This window comes from Rhinolophus sinicus, linkage group LG02 (assembly GCF_036562045.2).
Source record: "Rhinolophus sinicus isolate RSC01 linkage group LG02, ASM3656204v1, whole genome shotgun sequence".
NCBI classification, from domain to species: Eukaryota; Metazoa; Chordata; class Mammalia; order Chiroptera; family Rhinolophidae; genus Rhinolophus; species Rhinolophus sinicus.
Genome location: NC_133752.1, coordinates 174,674,897 through 174,693,691, shown reverse-complemented (window position 1 = coordinate 174,693,691; position 18,795 = coordinate 174,674,897). Strand labels below are relative to the sequence as shown.

The 18,795-nt window shown below is 39.2% G+C and overlaps 2 protein-coding genes across 5 annotated transcripts in view; one reads left to right on the top strand and one right to left on the bottom strand.

Annotated features, from left to right (window-relative positions):
• The window catches only part of STYK1 (serine/threonine/tyrosine kinase 1), a 34,636-nt gene extending 20,254 nt beyond the window's left edge, over positions 1-14,382 (bottom strand). Inside the window, exons 1-2 of one of the 4 annotated variants that reach the window (XM_074326003.1) lie at positions 1,368-1,786; positions 246-372 (exon numbers count right to left, since the gene is read on the bottom strand). The gene's annotated coding sequence lies outside the window, so the exon portion shown is untranslated. Of the gene's footprint in view, positions 1-245; positions 373-1,367; positions 1,789-14,260 lie in introns of those variants that run through there. The other 3 variants (XM_074326004.1, XM_074326005.1, XM_019744733.2) reach the window with 3 other exon arrangements.
• LOC109454273 (uncharacterized) overlaps positions 1-18,795 on the top strand; it is a 107,555-nt gene that overhangs the window by 9,400 nt on the left and 79,360 nt on the right. Inside the window, exon 2 of the mRNA XM_074326007.1 lies at positions 2,132-2,334. The gene's annotated coding sequence lies outside the window, so the exon portion shown is untranslated. The remainder of the gene's footprint in view (positions 1-2,131; positions 2,335-18,795) is intronic.

The window sequence follows — 18,795 nt, the reverse complement described above, 5'->3', positions numbered from 1 at the left end:
GACAGAAAGCGAGGAGATCACCAGAGGGAATTGCTTGTCCCCCTGTTCTTAGACGTGGAGGGGTTGTGATCATTCTCATCTTCAGTCACCTTCCCCCACCTTCCTAGAGACCCTGGGCCTCAAAGACACTTTGAAACAGCTGGAAAAGAGGCTCTGCCACAGTGGCTGGAGTCCTGACACTTTCAACAAAGATCTTTTGACAAAAAGACTGAGCATTATCAGTTTTTCTTGCTTCTTATTTTTACCTGTCTGCAGGAATTACTGAAGCACAGGTGATATTCAGCAGAGATGAGGAAGACTAATTTATATCTTGGATCCTCCCCAAAAGTTTGCTCTATAGAGGAGCAGAGTGATGGCACACAGACAGGCCCCCTAATGTGTAGATAAGAAACACAGTGCTCAATAACTCTACAAGCAGATCACATTTTGAATATGATCATATAGATGAACACATTGTATTTCCTTTGAGGTATTATACGAATTCAAGACATTTTATTTTTATTATAATTATCATTCTATTTCCCATATTCCTGATTCCATAATTCTTCATCTACTACATCACACCTCAAAAGCCCAGAAATAATATATCTTTTTTAGTTAATTTTATTTGCTGCTTTATTTTTATTATCAAGGGAGCCTTTACTGAAACATTAACTTTCAGCCCAAATGTATATTATCATGATTCTAAAGCAGATGTTCTTTAGCTTTCATAAGATTCTCAAACAAGTTGTGATCTCCCAAAAAGTCAACAATGGCTTTTCTTTTGGGGGGGGGAGGCTCTATTTTCTTTGTGTGTGGTGTGTTTTTTTTAATTTTTTAATTACAGCTGACATACAATATTATAATACATTAGTCTCAGGTGTACAACATAGTGATTCAACATTTATATAACTTACAAAGTGATCTTACAATAAATCTATTACCCATCTGATACAATACATAGTTATTACAATATTATTGACTATATTCCCTACGCTGTACTTTACGTCCCTGTGACTTTTATAACTGGCAATTTGTACATCTTAATCCCTTCACCTTTTTTACCCATCCCCCCAATCCTCCTTTCCATCTGACAACCCCCAAAATGTTCTCTGTATCTATGAGTTTATTTCTGTTTTGTTTGTTCATTTATTTTGTTTTTCAGATTCCACATATAAGTGAAATCATATGGTATTTGTCTTTCTCTGTCTGACTCAGAAATAACATATCTAAATTAGATATTCTCTATGCTCTAGATTTTCTCTTCCTGGGATTACTAATCAACAACAATTTCCCCAGTCCAGAAGAGGGAAAAGCCAAGAACACCCAAAGGGCACCCCACTCTAAATGCGGGTTTGCCTCGGAGCCATCTGTCTCCTTTCTCCTACCTGATAACAGTCCAGAAGACACCGCATGGGCTGCTGTCCTGGCTTCTTTCAAACACCTTGTACCCACTGATGTCAGTCACGCTGTATTTCCAAGGATCAGTGCCCCTCTTTGCAACTCATCCAGCTGGGCTTTCCTTCTAAGAGGGGACTTCTGGTACATTAACAATCTTTTGGCACTTCCATAAGTGAGGAGATCAATTCTGTTTTCTGGCCTCTCCTCCAGCCTATTCTAGCCCACTGCCCTCTGGCAGGGAGAAGGTTCCCCAGCTGAGGAGAACAGAAGGAAGACAGTCTGCAAAAGATTTCGGGAACACACACACACAGGCACGCGTGCATGGGCACACACACAGTTTCTCGTTCTCTGATAATGAGTGCCCTATGCAGGGAGGCAGAGACAAATGGGCGGAGCTTTCACAATCAGGAAAAACAACGCAGCTGCTATTTACCTCAGTACTGTCATACAGGGTGTGTTACTCTAAAGATTCTAAATATAAAATGTAAGCCCAGGTAAACAAAAACAAATGCCTGGTAAGATGAAAAAGACACCTCTGGGAGCACTGCACAGCCACGAGCAAGTAGCAGACTTCCCCTGAGCAGTGGGTAAGGGCTTCAGAGCCCGGCAGCCTGTGAGCTGGAGAAAGTGGTTTCAGCACTGACCTGGTGCTTAACAGAGTCAGGCTTTGAAGTTCTAGTTCTAGTTGGTAGGTGATTCATCAGGTTACCTGGAGCCTATCACCTGACCATGCCATTCCTTCTCTTCCTAGTTTAGGGACCAGAATACCTGTTCGTTTCCTGAGGACAGTGAAGAACAGCAGAGGACAGCAGGAAATGAGTCACACCAGAAAAGCGGCAGGCCACGTGGCAAGTCCCCTCCACCAGTTATTCCACCTCACCATTCTCAAATTCTGAAGGCTCCCTTGGACCTTCATCTCCCTACCCGGATCGTGGCAGACCCAGAATCTCACAGGTTTTTGTTCCTATCTCTACCCTGCCTATAATTTCCTAGGGGTTAGTGGTAAGAGAAGGAGCTTTGGAGTTGGGCTTCTATTGGAATCTCAGTTCTACCATTCATCATGACTGTGTGTAAGTAATTCTAACTTTCTGAACCTCTGTTTTTCCATCTGTAATGTAGAGACAGGAATATCTACCTTCAAGACTGTTGAAAGTCATATGGGATAATTTATGTAAAACACCTAGTACAGTGCCAGGCCCATTCCAGACAATCAATGTGTATCATCAGTCTCTCTCTTCCTCCCTCCCTTCTTCAGCTGTCTCCCAGGTTGGGAGGTAGTCACATAGCTGGACCAAACAGGTACGGCTGAATTAAGCTTTAATTATTTTGTAATGAGAAAATGGAAAGCAAGAAAGGTAGGAAGGCAGAACCATTTGAAAGCAGAGACATCAAAAGAAGAAAACTGGCTGAGGGTGACAGAGAATACAGAAGGAGAAACAAAAAAGCTTTCTAAAGACCTAGTGATCAAAATCAAAGAGAGGGAGAATCACTAAGTCAAGATTTATGGCTTCAAAGAGGACTCTTCAACAGAGGACTCTCTTGGCCAAAAGTCAAGATGAAGCCTGGCGGTTTAACGAGTTCTTCCTTATTGCTTGCTAAAGGCATTATCTTTCCTAATTGGAATAAAGTTGGAACTGCCAGGAACAAAGTTAATGTGTCATCTCCAAGACTGTGGTATAGCAGAGAGAACGCCGAGCTGCAGGATGGATTTATTTCAACCTTGTAAAGCCTTGGTTTCCTGATCTATACAACTGAGATAATCATGCCCATTTACCTCAAAGGATTCCAATGAGAATTAATGAGAATGTAAAGTGCTCGTCAACCGTAGTAGTTACAAGTTCCTCTTCTGGCAAGAATTCATTTGTGTACCATAATTACTTTTCCAACCAAGGGTTCCAGCTTAGTTTTTCTGACTGTCACATTGGACTTGAGGTTCTCTAATTTTGATTACGACTGCCCCACCACAATGCTCTCCAGAGTGTGGCTTTCCTTCAAAGCACTGGCATAAATGTGATAAAATCCCTTTCCTCTTAACATAAGTGTAATACAATGAAAGTACCAAAGGACATGTTTGCTAAATATTGAGAGAGAATAGCTGGAAAACAAATTCAATGAGCAAAAAGTGCAGAACCACGGTATGTCCTCTTAACATAAGTGTAATACAATGAAAGTACCAAAGGACATGTTTGCTAAATATTGAGAGAGAATAGCTGGAAAACAAATTCAATGAGCAAAAAGTGCAGAACCATGGTATGTGCGTGCAGATGTGCATGTGGATGAGTGAGATGTGTGGGCACGTATTTTCTAAAGTAGAAGTTCGCAATTCTACTATAGCTGCTTTCTTCTCTTGATGGAGCCAGCAGTTATCCCAACCTCAGCATTCCCTTTGTCCTTTACTTCCCTGCTCTGAATTCATATGCATGAGAAAGATACTGTTTTCAGACACTTCTTTCCTGAAGGTCTTTTATATCTTCCACAATAAAAGCCAAAAAGGCATATTCCTAGGACTCAGCTCACTTTCAGTTTTCATTATAAGTCTCAGAAGCATAGCCCAGTGCATTTCTGAAATCCAGTATAACCGTCTCTGCTTCTAATTAGCTGTGTCCTCTTGAGCAAGCTGCTTAATCTCTCCTAAACCTCCGTTTTCCCATCTGTTAAGCTAGGTTTACAATATTATCTAACTCAGAGTCCTTGTAAGAATTAAATGATATTTAGAACAATATCTAACATTTAGTAAATAGTAGCTGTTACTAATTATTCCCATAATAATTATAGGAATAAAAATATCCCTATAACAATTATATTGTTATTATTCTTCAAATTATGACATCTTCGAACAACTCTACTTTTGTATAGAACTTCATCCTATGCAGCATCAGTATCACAGCATAACAGAACACTCATTTCTGTTCTAATAATTAGAACACTCATTTCTGTACATCACACAAGAATAAGAGAATTATTTCCCGAGATCTAAGTTTAACGTGTCCTTACAGTACAGCTTACCTAGGCTTCTACTATTATCTTTACACCTTCCTTCTGCAGAGCATCTGCTTTTTGCAAATCTTAAAGTTTCCACTCTCCTGTTTGTTTGTTTGTTTGTTTGTTTGTTTGTTTGTTTGTTTATAAATTGCTTCAGAGTTTTTGAATTTAAAATATCACATACTTACACTAAAGGTGGATCTTGCAGACTTTGGACTTCTCTTCTTAGACTCTAACTCCCCAGACTTTCATCTCCCTACCCGGATCGTGGCAGACCCAGAATCTCACAGGTTTTTGTTCCTATCTCTACCCTGCCTATAATTTTCTAGGGGTTAGTGGTAAGAGAAGGAGCTTTGGAGTTGGGCTTCTATTGGAATCTCAGTTCTACCATTCATCATGACTGTGTGTAAGTAATTCTAACTTTCTGAACCTCTGTTTTTCCATCTGTAATGTAGAGACAGGAATATCTACCTTCAAGACTGTTGAAAGTCATATGGGATAATTTATGTAAAATACCTAGTACAGTGCCAGGCCCATTCCAGACCATCAAAATATATTAAGTACTGTTCACCTTCCCTTGCTCTGGTTCCCTCCTCTGTATGTCGCCCCTAACCTATTTTTGGACCTTTTTCCAGGACCCTGGTAAGAAGGTTAAATTTAAGTATGGTATCCTTAGTCCATATTATTCCTCCTTCATTTTCAATGTTGCAATGCCCAGGATGCATCAAGTAAATCAGAATTGGACTCTGGGAATGGGAACCTGGTACTGGGCTTTGTTGAATGCTCCCAAGGTTAATTCCAATATTAGGGAACTGGGAACTCGGCCTTAAACCCTCTTTACCTTCTTTTCTTAATTAATACAGAGGAAATTCACCGGGTGTTAATTTAATGGATAAATAGATAAGGTTTTAATGTGCAACCACATTTTAGTGTTTTCTCATCACTTCCCTGGGTTCTAATTCCTAATCTATAACATAATGAATCGTCATAATCCTGGCATTACCTAATCATAGACAGTCCAAGAAGACAAATGAGATAAAACATGTGGAAGGAGTTTACGGTTTTAGAATAAAAGTGTTTCAGATCCAAGGTAGAATTATCATGTTCCACCCTCCCACCCCCACCCCACCCCACCACATACCCACTGCCAACTCTTTGGAAGTGCCCTTGCTTCCCACAGTTAAAGCTTTTCTATAGCAAATGATTTGGGGATATGTTAAGCTGTTGTTAAAGTTCTGATATTTCAGAGAATTTCAAGCCAACTCTACTCATTGGTCTATCATTTGTTGATCATACTTTTTCTCCTCTCATATTTCACTACTAATAATTTTTAGGGACACAAAAGTTAATGCATGTAAAGAGAGGTAATATGAAATGCACTTTGGAGAAAAATCTGAGAGCAAATAAACTTTAAATAATGCTGTATCTGTACCAGCCTGGACTCCAATGTAATGAGACCCTGGCAATATTTTTCCTTTGGCTTCAGCTGTCTCCTGCCCTGGAATTTGCCCTATTTTCCCCACATAGATTATTTCTCAGTAGAAGGTTCTAGGAGAAATGCACAGTGAAAGGGAATGATCCTCTCCTAATACAGGTAAAGGAGTCATGAGATTTCAGTTATGGCCCTGGGTCACCAACTTCCTGTGTGTGACCTTAAGGAAGCCAGTTAACATCTCTTTGTCAGAGGGTTGTATGTAAAGGATTGTGAACTATATAAAGAGCAAAAATATCAGGCATTATAATTATTTATTGATATCCAATGGAGAATATCCAACAAAGCACAAGTATGATGAATCCAAGAACATATAAAATATATTTACATAGAAGAGAATTCAGATGTGTAAAACCAAAGGAAAGGTGGACAACAGTTTTTCTCTATCCTATTAAGTAAGGAATTTAATACCTTATATCCATCCCTCAAAAGGGATATGTACTCTAGTCCTTATAGTAGAATCTCTATGTGTTGTCAACAGCAAGAGCAACATCGACAGAAAAACCAAGAATTGTAGGTATCGCCCTACAAAGATGCAAAAAGCAGTTTAAAACAAAGGGATGTGAGTATTGCTAAAAATCAAAAACCCAGCCACCATCCTGGGTTCTTGATTTCTCCTGGGAATAAAAATGTGACAGTGACATGAACTTCAAAGATTTGTTTGATCATACTTTTTGAAATGAAGACACAACAAAGATTCCAATTAAGACAGGACAGGAAAACAAAGACCATGAGTTTAGTGTCTAAATTCCAGAAGAAATCCCTCAATAATTTTTGCCTAATATTTATTTAAATTGAACAACAAAAATATATTAAGTACTGTTCACCCTCCCTTGCTCTGTTTCCCTGCTCTGTATGTCTCCCCTAACATATTTTTGGACCTTTTTCCAGGACCCTGGTAAGAAGGTTAAATTTAGGTATTGTAGCCGTAATCCATATTATTCCTCCTTCATTTTCCACTCACCAGTTCCTTTAGTCAGATGGGGCAGAGTTCAAATAATAAATCAAATGTAGCAACCTGCTTTGGACTCCAGCGTGCTCCTCCTTAACTGACATTTATGCTCAGCACAGCTTCCTGGATACTGGTTTTTGCTTCCTACCATGGCCTAGCACATTTTATGGAGTACAATTAAAGTGGCAAACATTTCTGTAGCACTCGCCATATATTAGGCACTGTGCTAAGTACTTTACATATAAAGAAACTGGGACACAGAGAGGTTAAATAACTTACTCCAGATCACACGGCTAGTAAGCACGGATTTGGAACTTGAATCCAGGTCGTGTGGCTTTAGAATCTACGTTTCTAGATTGTACTATATATACTCCCTCCCTAGTAGATTCTGGTAAACTTTTTTTTTTTTTTCAAATTAGAATTACCTTTAATATTGTCTTTGGGTTTTTGATTGAGATGTAATTCACATACCATAAAATTCAACCTTTTAAAACATACAATTTGGTGGATTTTTAGTATATTCACAAAGTTGTGAAACCATCACTGCTATCTAATTTTGGAATATTTTCATCCTCTCCATAAAGAAACTGATACCAATAGCAGTCACTCCTCAATGCTACTCCCTGGGCCCAGCCCCTGGCAGTCACTCATCTATTTTCTGTTTTTATGGACTGGCCTGTTTTAGACATTTCATTTACATTTGTGGCCTTTTATGTCTGGCTTCTTTCACCTTAGCACGTTTCCAAGGTTCATCCATTCTGTTAGTCAGGGTTTTCTAAAGAAACAGAACCAATAAAAATAAATAAATAAATACATTATAGATGATATAGATATAGATATAGATATAGATATAGATATAGATATAGATATAGATATAGATATAGATATAGATATAGATATAGATATAGATATAGATATATATATAGAGAGAGAGAGAGAGATTTATTATAGGAATTGGCTCACAAAGTTATGAAGGCTAAGACGTCCCACAATTTGCCATCTGTAAAACCAGGAAAGCAGGTGCTATAATTCCACCCAAGGCTGAAGGCCTGAGAACCAGGGGCTGCTGTTTAACTCCTAGAGTCCAAAGACCAGAGAACCAAGAGCTCTGAAGTCAGAGGGCAGGAAAAGATGGACGTCACAGCTCAAAAAGAAAGAGAGAATTTATCCTTCCTTCACCTTTTTGTTCTATGCAGGCCTTCAAAAGATTGGCTGATGCCCACTAACACTGGTGAGGGCAGACCTCCTTTACTCAGTCGACTGACTCAAATGTTAATCTTTTCCAGAAACACCCTCACAGACACACCCAGAAATAATGTTTTACTAGCTATCGGGGCATCCCTTAACCCAGTCAAATTGACACATAAAATTAACCCTCACATCCATCTTGTAGCATAAATCAGTACTTCATTCCTTCTTGTGGCTGAATAAGATTCTACTGTATGACTACACCACTTTTTGTTTATCCATTTATCAAGCAATGGACATTGGAAAGGTTGCCACTTTTTCATGATTATGAATAATGCAGGTATGAACTTTCACAAGTTTTTGTATGGACATATGTTTTTATTTCTCTTGGGTACAGACCTGGGAATGGAATTTCTGAGTCATATTTTAACTGTATAAATTTTGAGGAATGGCCACCTATTTCCCAAAGTGACTTCATTCTCACCAGCAATTTCTAAGGGGACCAGTTTCACCACATCCACTACTGATTCTCGCTAACACTTGTTTTCTGTCTTTTTTATTATAGCCTCCCTAATTGATGTGAAATGGGTATTTCACTGTGGTTTTGATTTGCATTTCCCAGGTGATTAATAATACTGAGCATCGTTTCACATGCTCATTGGCCATTTTTGTATCTTCTTTGGAGAAATGTCTATTCAAATCCTTTACCCATTTTTTCAATTGGACTATTTGTCTTTTATTGTTGAGTTATGAATGTCCTTTAGGCTAAACCCTTATGTGATACATGATTTGCAATATTTTCTCCCATTTTGTGTTACTTTTTCATTTTTGATAGTGTTCAAGCACAATAATTTCTAATTTTGATGAAGTTCAATTTATTTATTTTTATATTTTTTCGTTGCTTGTGCTTTTGGTAACATAGCTAAGAAACTATTGTCTAATCCAAAATCACAAAGATTAACATCTATGTTTGTTTCCTAAGAATTTTATAGTTTTAGTTCTTACTTTTAGGTCTGATCCATTTGTAGTTATTTTCTGCATATGATGTGATGTAGGGGTTCAACTTCATTCTTTTGCATGTGGATATTCAGTTGTCCTCGCACAATTTGTTAAAAAGATTCTTCCTCCCCTAATGAATTGTTTTAGCACCCTGTCAAAAATTAAATAATTATAGGCACATATGGGTTTATTTCAGGACTCTCAATTCTATTTCATTAGTCTATATGTTTATCCTTATGCCAATAGTACAGTTTTAATTACTTAATTCTACAGTAAGTTTTAAAATCATTCAGTATGAGTCTTCCAACTTTGGTCTCTTTTTGAAGATTGTTTTAGATATTCTAAGTCCCCTGTGTTCCTATGTGAATTTTAGAATCAGCTTGAATATTTCTGGAAAAAAAAAAAAGCCATCTGGAATTTTGGTAGTGATTACACACACACACACACACACACACACACACACACACATATATATATATATACACATATATATTTATATATATATATATTACACACATGTGTGTATACATATATATATATATATATATATATATGTACATATATATGTATGATTTCAAATTAACTTCTAGAACTCACCCTAGAAAAAGTGCTACATACCTCATTGCTGAGTATCACTATAGTCACCTTCAAAGTATTCCCCTTGGGAAGCTATACACTGATGCCAGCGCCTAGTCCACCCTTCAAGCAATTTTGGAACTCTTTTTCTGGAATGGCCATCAGAGCTGTTGTCATATTACCTTTGATGTCCTGAATATCATCAAAATGTCTTCCTTTCAATATTTTCTTTATCTTCAGGTAAAGAAAGAAGTCATTGGGGGCAAGGTCAGGTGAGTAGGGAGGGTGTTCCAATACAGTGTTTTGTTTACTGGCTAAAATCTCCCTCACAGACAGTGCCATGTGAGCTGGTACATTGTCGTGATGCAAGAGCCATGAATTGTTGATGAAAAGTTCAGGTCATCTAACTTTTTCACTCAGCCTTTTCAGCACTTCCAAATAGTACACTTGGTTGATTGTTTCTCCAGTCGGTACAAATTCATAATGAATAATGCCTCTGATATCAAAAAAGGTTAGCAACATTGTTGCAACAAGTTCGTGAACTTAATTATCAGACGTCATATGTACGTGTGTGTATATAGATATATATACATATATATATCTCAATTTGGGGAGTACTGCCATCTTAACAGTATTGTCTTCCTACCTAAGAAAATAGGATGTCTTTTCAGTTATTTATATTTTCTTTAATTTCTTTCAATGATATTTTGTAGTTGCAGTGTACTTCAGTCTCAGTACTTTTGTTGTTGATGATAACATTTACATTCCATGGCCTCAAAAGGTTAAGCAAAAATTTTTGTATGATATGGTGATACCACAGAATGTCTGCCTCTAAGAAAATCAGTTCTAGAACAGGTTGGAATATACATGCCTCCTAAAGGATGACCAGACATGCCATCTATATGTGTAGGACCATGACATACTGATCTTGCTCATATCTTTCCAAGTACACAGACTACAGAGCACCGTATTCTGTAGCTCTGAGTGTCAGGACCCACTTTATCTTCTTTGACAGCTCTGAGTTGGTCTAAATTTCTCAGGCTGCCGTGAATTCATGGAACTAGAGAGAATATCCAAAGCATCATGTCTCTAAATTTGATCAACATCAATGCTTTTACATATCTAAGCTACAGAGACTGCTGCTCTTTGGGTACCCAAAATATGTTTGGTTGAGGTTTAAATAAAAGCCACAAAGTTACAACCCTCAGTATGGCTGTTGAACCCCGTAATGCAGGTATGAAGATATGGGGATTTCCGTCTAGCACAGAAACTTCCATCCAGGGTTCATTGAACTTCTTTTTGTGAGCCATTTATATCACACACTATCTGAAGATCTATAAACCACGACCTGTGGCCTTGCTAATACTCTCAAATCTTTATTTCTAATCTGTTTGTAGATAATCAAGCTTGTACTTTTGTTTTTAAGTCAACTTGCCTCTATTTCCCAGTCAATGTTAACTCAGTGAATTAAAACTAATCAATTTTAATATCAGCCCAAGAAGAGCATACTTAGAAAGATAGATGTGGTGGTGAAGGGGAGGTGATTTATAGATAATTATAAAATCACATTTGGGTTATCTACATTTCTTTTTGCCTAATCCTGAAAATTAAATTATTCTTGAAATTTATGTTCAATTTAATAAGAGAAAGCCACTTCAGAATAATCCATGGCTGTTTTAACAATCTCATATTGCATGTGGAAATTAAGATCTAAGTGAAAAGGTGACTTGCCCAGGGTCAGAACATAAATCAGAGATCTAATAAGATGCAGGACCTCCTGATCATTAATTCATAATTAGATCATCCTAAGAATGGAACATGGGTGAGAACATGAAAGACAGGGCATGAAACCAAGGTAATTTGGGATTATGGGAGCTGCTTGGGCTTCAAGAAGGAATGCAAAGACAGCAACTTCAACTCAATGTCAAAAAGCCATTTTCTTCCCACACGGTAAATGAAGTAGCCATATCGTCTGTGCCACTGTAGTCATGCCTCCCTGCTATAGAAACAATAACAACAGCAACCCGGCCCTCCATTTCTTATTCTGCCTGACAAACACACTATGAAATGCAATGTGAGCTCCACAGAGGCCATAGAATTCTAAATGTGTACAACCAGAGAGCCCTTTGAAAGCAGCCGAAAAACCTATTCCATAACTCACTGATGAGGAAACTGAGTCACAGAATTTAGGTATCTCCCCTCAACTAATTAGCACTTAAGGTAAGACTAGTATTGTGTGTGTTGAATCTCCGTCTGGTGCTCTTTCACTACAGTTTTCTACCATTCCTGAGGCTGATTGGATATTTGATCTCTTTTTATTCAGTTAAGTGTTGCAGGGATGAGGATAAGGAGGAAGATCCTAGTTCTTGGAATTTGTAATAAGCATGTACTTTCATCGTTTCTTCTACCTTCCAGGCCTTTGTATCTCGACTGGCCTCTGGAAATCTACCCCACATATGTCCAAGATAGAAGACTAGAGACTTTACATTCTAGTTGTATTTTGACTGTAAAACTATAAGGCTTTGAGAATATTCTAGTGACTACTCTGCTTCTTTCTTCTTCCTCCACCAGAACTCACTTTGACTCATACTAAGATATCAGCCCCAGGGGATGCTAAAGGGTCAGGCATGGAGACCTACGGGGAAAGACCACAGAAGTAGGAGGCGGGGCAGCTTCAGATCAGATTGACTGCATTTGTGGAATCTGCTTATAAATCTGATGGAAAACAAGGCAGTCAAGATAGAGTTTCAGCATTCCCCTAGTCCCTTTCCTCCTTCCTTGAACAAGCCAAGCCTATCACTTCTACTACTCAGATAAACAAGTCCTTTCCTGCTGCCATAGCCTCTACCTGGCCAAAGGCAGCACTAGATTTGGGCCCAGGCTGAAGGAGCATCGTACAGCTGGGAGGCTCCCTGTGTCAGGCCATCCAGTCCCATCTGACTTAAGAGGAACTTGGGAGAAGTTGACTCTAATGACACCAACTAGGGGTGGCTTCAACATACACTTGGTCCTGATAGCTAATTATTCTCAGGAAAAAAAGAAAAAGTGCTTAGGATCATCTTCTCTTAACTACAAATGACCATCTTTGGCAAATACTTTTCATCATACACTTGATAGCATCATATGAATATAACATAAACAGTGTCTAGTGGAGTTGCTCAATGCCCTGCATTTACCTGACGTACAATAATATATAGTACATCTGGTTAAATCATTCAACAACTGATTATAGAAAAAAGCTAATGATTTTGAAGTTTTCTCCAGAAAACTACCTGGCTTAAAATGCAAGTATTATAGGTGTATTATTGAGCTTTTACTATTTGCCACAATGTACATTTTGAAACACACTTTCCTTAACCTTTAGCATCTGCTACAATTTGTTCTTAATAGAATTCTCACATAGCTTATAATTATATACATATAATCATTTTAATTTAGGTCAACATTCTAGAAATAGCACCATATCTCTATGTATTTTGTTACCTGACAACTTTAAGAACCACTGTTAAATACGTAAAGATAAGGCAATTTATGATGGCTGAGGCTATAAGATATTAACTGCTATAGAAGGAAACATTAAAACAAGATTCCTTTTCACTTATAATTCTTGCCAGTAATTACTCCACAAAAGTATAACTAAGGAGATAAGTGCATTGTTCTTTGCCCACAAAACCAGTGCCAGAGATTAAAACAAATTTAAGGTCCCTAAACTCAGGACAGAATCCCTTCCACCCTACATTGGTGTCTGCAATTAGCCGCTTTTTCTTTTTGTACATTCATTCCCTTCTACTTTCATTTTCCCCCATTAGAAACTGTGTCAAAGAAATGATATGCTAGTATAGAGCACTGAATACATAATCTGTTTATTCAGTACTTAATCAGTTTGCTTATCATTATCTGTTTCTTCCCAGCTAGATAATAATTTCCTTCAGGGCACAGTCAGCTTCTTTATGTCCTTTATGAGCACAGCAAAGAAACAGACACAGAGCAGTAGCCACATCTCAAGTCAGAAGGCATGGTGGGGAACTCAGACCTCGGCTGGTGGCCAGGACAAAAATGAAATGACAGAGTTAGAAGAAAAAGCATGAAACCTTCATGAGAACAAGACTTTAGGGACTTTGGCTATTTTCTTCATCTCATATTCATTTCATTGTTGTAGCCCTAGCACTTAAACTAATGTCTGGCACATTTCGGGATTCATATACTCGTTCAATAAATAAATAGCTAAATTCACCCTTAAAAATAGCATTGGGTCTGAAATAAATTTTTATAGGAAAATAACCTACACAAATTAATTGGGTATGAAGGATTAAACTGTAATGTTAAAGTATAAGTGGGGATGGTGAGTAATTTTTAACAGTGTTACATGGGAAGTATCATGGTACCCAGGTTTCTGCTCAGTGGGGACACATTTTTAGTTCTATCATTAGGCAGGATGCTGCTGTTCTCTATGAAAAGGGATATCAAGTTTTTTACGACACATAGCAAGCAAAACATTCATCCCTCAGAATAAAAACAAAACAACAAACCCAATAAAGAAAACCTAATCACTGAAAACTCAGCATGGTAGGCAGGTAATGTCCCCCAAAGATGTCTGTGTCCAAACCTCCAGAACTATGAATATGTTAGTTTTTAATAGTGTTAAACTAGCAAAGAGGAATTAAGATTGCAGATGGAAGTCAGCAGCTTACCTTAAAGTAGGAAAGTTATCCTGGATTATCCCGTGAGTCAAGTGTCATCACAAGGGTCCTGAAATGTGGAAGAAGGAAGCGGAAGCATCAGCGTTGGCATATGGGATGTGAGAGAGACTTGATGTGGCTTTGGAAATGAGGAAGGGAGTCATAAGCCAAGGAATGCAACAGTCTCTAGAAGCTGGAAAAGACAAGGAAACAGATTTTCCCCCCGAGCCTCCAAAAGGAACACAGACCTGCTACCCATTTCCAACTTCTGACCTCCAGAACTGAAAGATAAAAATCTGTGTTGTTTGAAGCCACCAAGTTTGTGGTGATTTGTTACCATAACAATAGGAACATAGCACACTTGGGTTAAAACAAAAACAGATGGAGAATCACATAACTCCCAGAGCTTACAGGAGTTGGTTGTGAGGGGTTAGGAAAGGTGGGGAAACAAAGTTTCTGCAGAAAATAACTGAAATGGATGTGATGCTCAACTGACTTTGAGCGTGGGCATAATTAAAGAACTAGTCATTTTTATGGGTTGAAGTATGCTGCACCAAAATTCACGTTGGAAGTCCTGGCTTCCAGTACCTCAGAATGCGACCTTATTTAGAAATAAGGACTTAATAGAGGTAATCAAATTACAAGGTCATTAGGGTAGGCTCTAATCCAATATAAATGGTGCCCTCAAAAAGTGGGGAAATCTGAAGACAGACACACGTGCAGGGAGGATACCGTATGAACATAAAGATAGCCATCTATATGCCAAAGAGAGAGTCCTGCGACAGATCCTTCCCTCAGAGCCCTCAGAAAGAACCAACCCTGCCGACACCTTAATTTCAGACTTCTAGCCTCCAGAACTGTGAGAGAGCAAAATTCTCTTGTTTAAGCCACTCAGTCTGTGGTGCTTTGTTATGGCAGCCCTAGCATACTCCTACAGTGATGAAGGTACTGAAGAAAGAGAGTATATGACTGTCACTGAAGTGAATACTTTGTCATGTCTCACTTAAAGACCTGGATAGCCCCTAGCTGGCTGTGAGCGGAGTCTGGTGACTGAGGAGGGTAAAGGAAGTTGACAGCACAAAGTCCTGTTTCCAGCTGCATTTCAGTGTGGGTGTGCTGCACATTACAGTAGCCTTTATTTCCACAACAACTGATGGCTCTCACTAAGTAGTGGGAAGAAAGCTTGGTCTGAAATGTATGAGAAATTCAGATGGGGAAAGGATTCATAACAGAAGGAGGCCACGATCATAGAAATGAAAGGGAAAAAAAGGAGACAATGTGGGGCTGAGGTTGAGGGATTGATAGTGAGAAAGGAAAGAGACAGAAAAAGAGAAGACAGATTAGGAGAAAACAAATTCTGTCAAATGGGAGCAGCATATCCCACTGTACAGTTTTTAACCGTGGTTACAGGAATTACCTCACTTAAATAATCACAACCCTGCTTTACAGATGAGAAAGTTGAAGGTGAGAGCAGTGAGCCCAAGGCCACATATCTAAATGACTATATAGTCCTGTCACAAGTAATTCCTGTACCCTGCTTGTTTCTACCTCCCCTCTCCCCATCGCCCCCTCACCAGGAACACACAGAGGCCCCTCCTCACTAGGCTTTCTGGCTGGGGCTGCTCTTTGCCAAAATTGCTGATGCAAATTCAGTTTCTTGTCATAAAAACACAGAAGCCAAAACCAACAAGATGCTTATTCCAAAGAAATGCAGATTCATTCGTCTGGTGATTGTTTGCTCACATGAAATGCAGACAGCTGCTCACAACCATCCCTATCCCCGCCTCCTCCCTCTTGTTCTTTCCAAAAGCCAAAGTCCACCCCTAGCTGTGTTGCCACTTTCCCCCACCCACTCACTCTTCATACCCCCAAACCCCCACTCACTACCTTGTCCTGGTTTCAGATGGAACTGGCCCAGCCAGAAAGAAGGAAAAAAAAAAAAAAAAAGACCGGTTTGGGTAGGGCAAGGTGTGCCAGCCTCAAGGAAATGCTTTTCAGTCCCTCCTTCCTACTGTGGGGCGTGGCTGCCAGCAAAGGATGGAGTTTGGGCTGGCTCCCCACAAAGGGAAGTCGGTGGGCACTGAGGTTTCTGGGGCTCACCACACACTAGCCAGCCGGAAACCTCTGCTGAAATTGTAAAAGCTGGACTTGTTGCTGATCTATTTATTCATTTCCTCCTCTGGTGATCGATTGGTAGATGGGCAGGTACAAAGGAGATTTCAATCCAAGTGAAAATGGAAAGTCATGATAAAGCACAACAGCGCCACCTCAGGTTCAGCCCCACAAGCAGGTACCTTCCTTGGTGCTCAAAATGGTCAGAATTTGACATTTAGTCTGATTAGTCCCCTCCAGGGACAATCGCAATCCCAAGCTGTTGCTGGGTGCACCACGTAGTACTGACCACTACTGCGACATGAAGAAATCGATAAGGAATACGTGGAAATAAAAATCGCAGAACTAGGCAACCACCAGTCATAAGCATAAGCTATTTAAATACTATACGTACCTGTAGGGAAGGGACTCTCCTCTAGGGACACAGCTGAGAACAAGGCAGTCGGTGTTACCTGCCCACATGGAATTTACAATCATAGGAAACACTAAGGAAAAAATACACAGCTGAAGGAATTCCAAATTAGATACTAACACCTAAAGGAAGTTCAATTAAAGAAACCAAGTGTGCCGAAAGTGATACTGGGGACCAAAATGCAAATAAAAGCACATTCATCAATTTAAAAAAAAACAAAAAGAAATATAGGTCATCAGTAACTTGAATAGGTGAGCAATTTTTTCCACATCAATAGCATACCACACAGAGAGGGGCACTCATGACTACAGAATAAGTTTGGATACACTGTAATGTGGAGTATTTAGAGACTGGAGTTATTTAGTATTTAGGGAAACAGAGCAGTTATGATGGAAGCTATATGTAGAGTCAGCAGCGATGCCCGGCCCCTAAGTGGGGCTTCTCAGACACTGGAGAGAGTAGTAGACATCAGCAGAGGGAATCTAGGCCAGGGCAGGAAAATGGAGAACTCTAGTCTGTATAAGAGCTGGGGTTTGGAAGAGTGGGTGAAAATTTACGAGGTATTCCACTGCCTTGAGGAATGACTCCCAGGGACAGCTAAGGAAAGGGTTTTTAAGATAAAGCAGAGGTTCTGCACCGACCTAAAGGCAGAGACAAGACAACATGGACTATCACTTTCAGTGTGTCCCCATGTTCACCCCAGCTTGGTGTATTCTTAGGGAATGTTCATCATGGGTGTTTGACTTGCCATGTATATGTTGTTCCTTTTTATATTGTGTATTGGTTGCTGATGTAACAAATTACCACAAACTTGGTGGCTTAAACAATATGAAATAATTATCTTACAGTTCCGTAGAAGTCTGATATGGGTCTCTCTGGACTAAAATCAAGGTGTTGGCAGAGCTCTTTCCAGAGGCTTTGGGGGGAATCTGTCCGCTACCTTTTTCCAGCTTCTAGAGGGCTCCCACACTTCTTGGCTCAAGAACGCCTTTCTCCATCTTCAAAACCAGCAATGGCCAGTCTAGACCTTCTCACATTGCATGTGTGTTTCTCTGACTTCCTCCATTGTCCCATCTCTTTCTCTGGCCACAGCTGGGAAAAGTTTCTCCACTTTCAAGGACTGATTATTAGATTGGGTCCACGGTGTAATTTCCCACCTAAAGCTCCATAACCTGAGTCACATTGATAAAGTCTTTTCCATCACGTAACATAGTAACAGGTTCTGACAATCAGGGTGTGTACTCTTTGGGGAGCCATCATTCTGCCTACCACACATTACCTGGACGGACTTTGAGTATAAGGTCCATCTTTCATACCTCTTTGTACTACCTGTTTCCTACAAACAGTAAAAGGTCAATAAATGCTTTTGACCATAAAAGAAGTATCTCAATTGCCAAGTACTTTTATTCTGGTAAAGAACAGACTCCCCCTGGGGAAAAAAATGTGATGCTTTGGGACATTATGCCAGTTATCTGCTCCACTCATTTTTCTTCCCCTTTTTTTCCCTTCCCCGTAGTCTCTCCATCCCTTTCATATTGCTGCCAGAACGATCTCTTTTACAAGCAAGTTTTACCATGTAATACCGCCCATTAAAAATCCTTAAATTATTGCAGAATGAAATCTCTTTATGATTGCACATCTCCATAAACCTTATTTCTTTCAATCTCTCAGTATCTTCCAGTCACACTATTCACATTCCCTACAACAAAAAAATAAACAAGCATTAAGACCTCTCACCCCACAAGTATTTGCATGCTGTTTCCCATGCTAAACTTACCTTCCCCTCCTAATTTACCTAGTAATTAATTCCTCCTGATTCTTTAGGAGTTGGCTCACCTCCAAGTGTTCCTTGATCTTCACTTCAAATCATCTAGATTGTCCTCCTCTGTCTTCTCAGCACCCAGATTGGTTCTCATTTAATAAAAAAATAAAAAGTTTGTTTCTTCTATTAGGCTCCATTTTCCCTGCGGGCAGAGACCGTAACTTATCACTATAGCTAGACCCTAGCAAAGTACCTGGCACA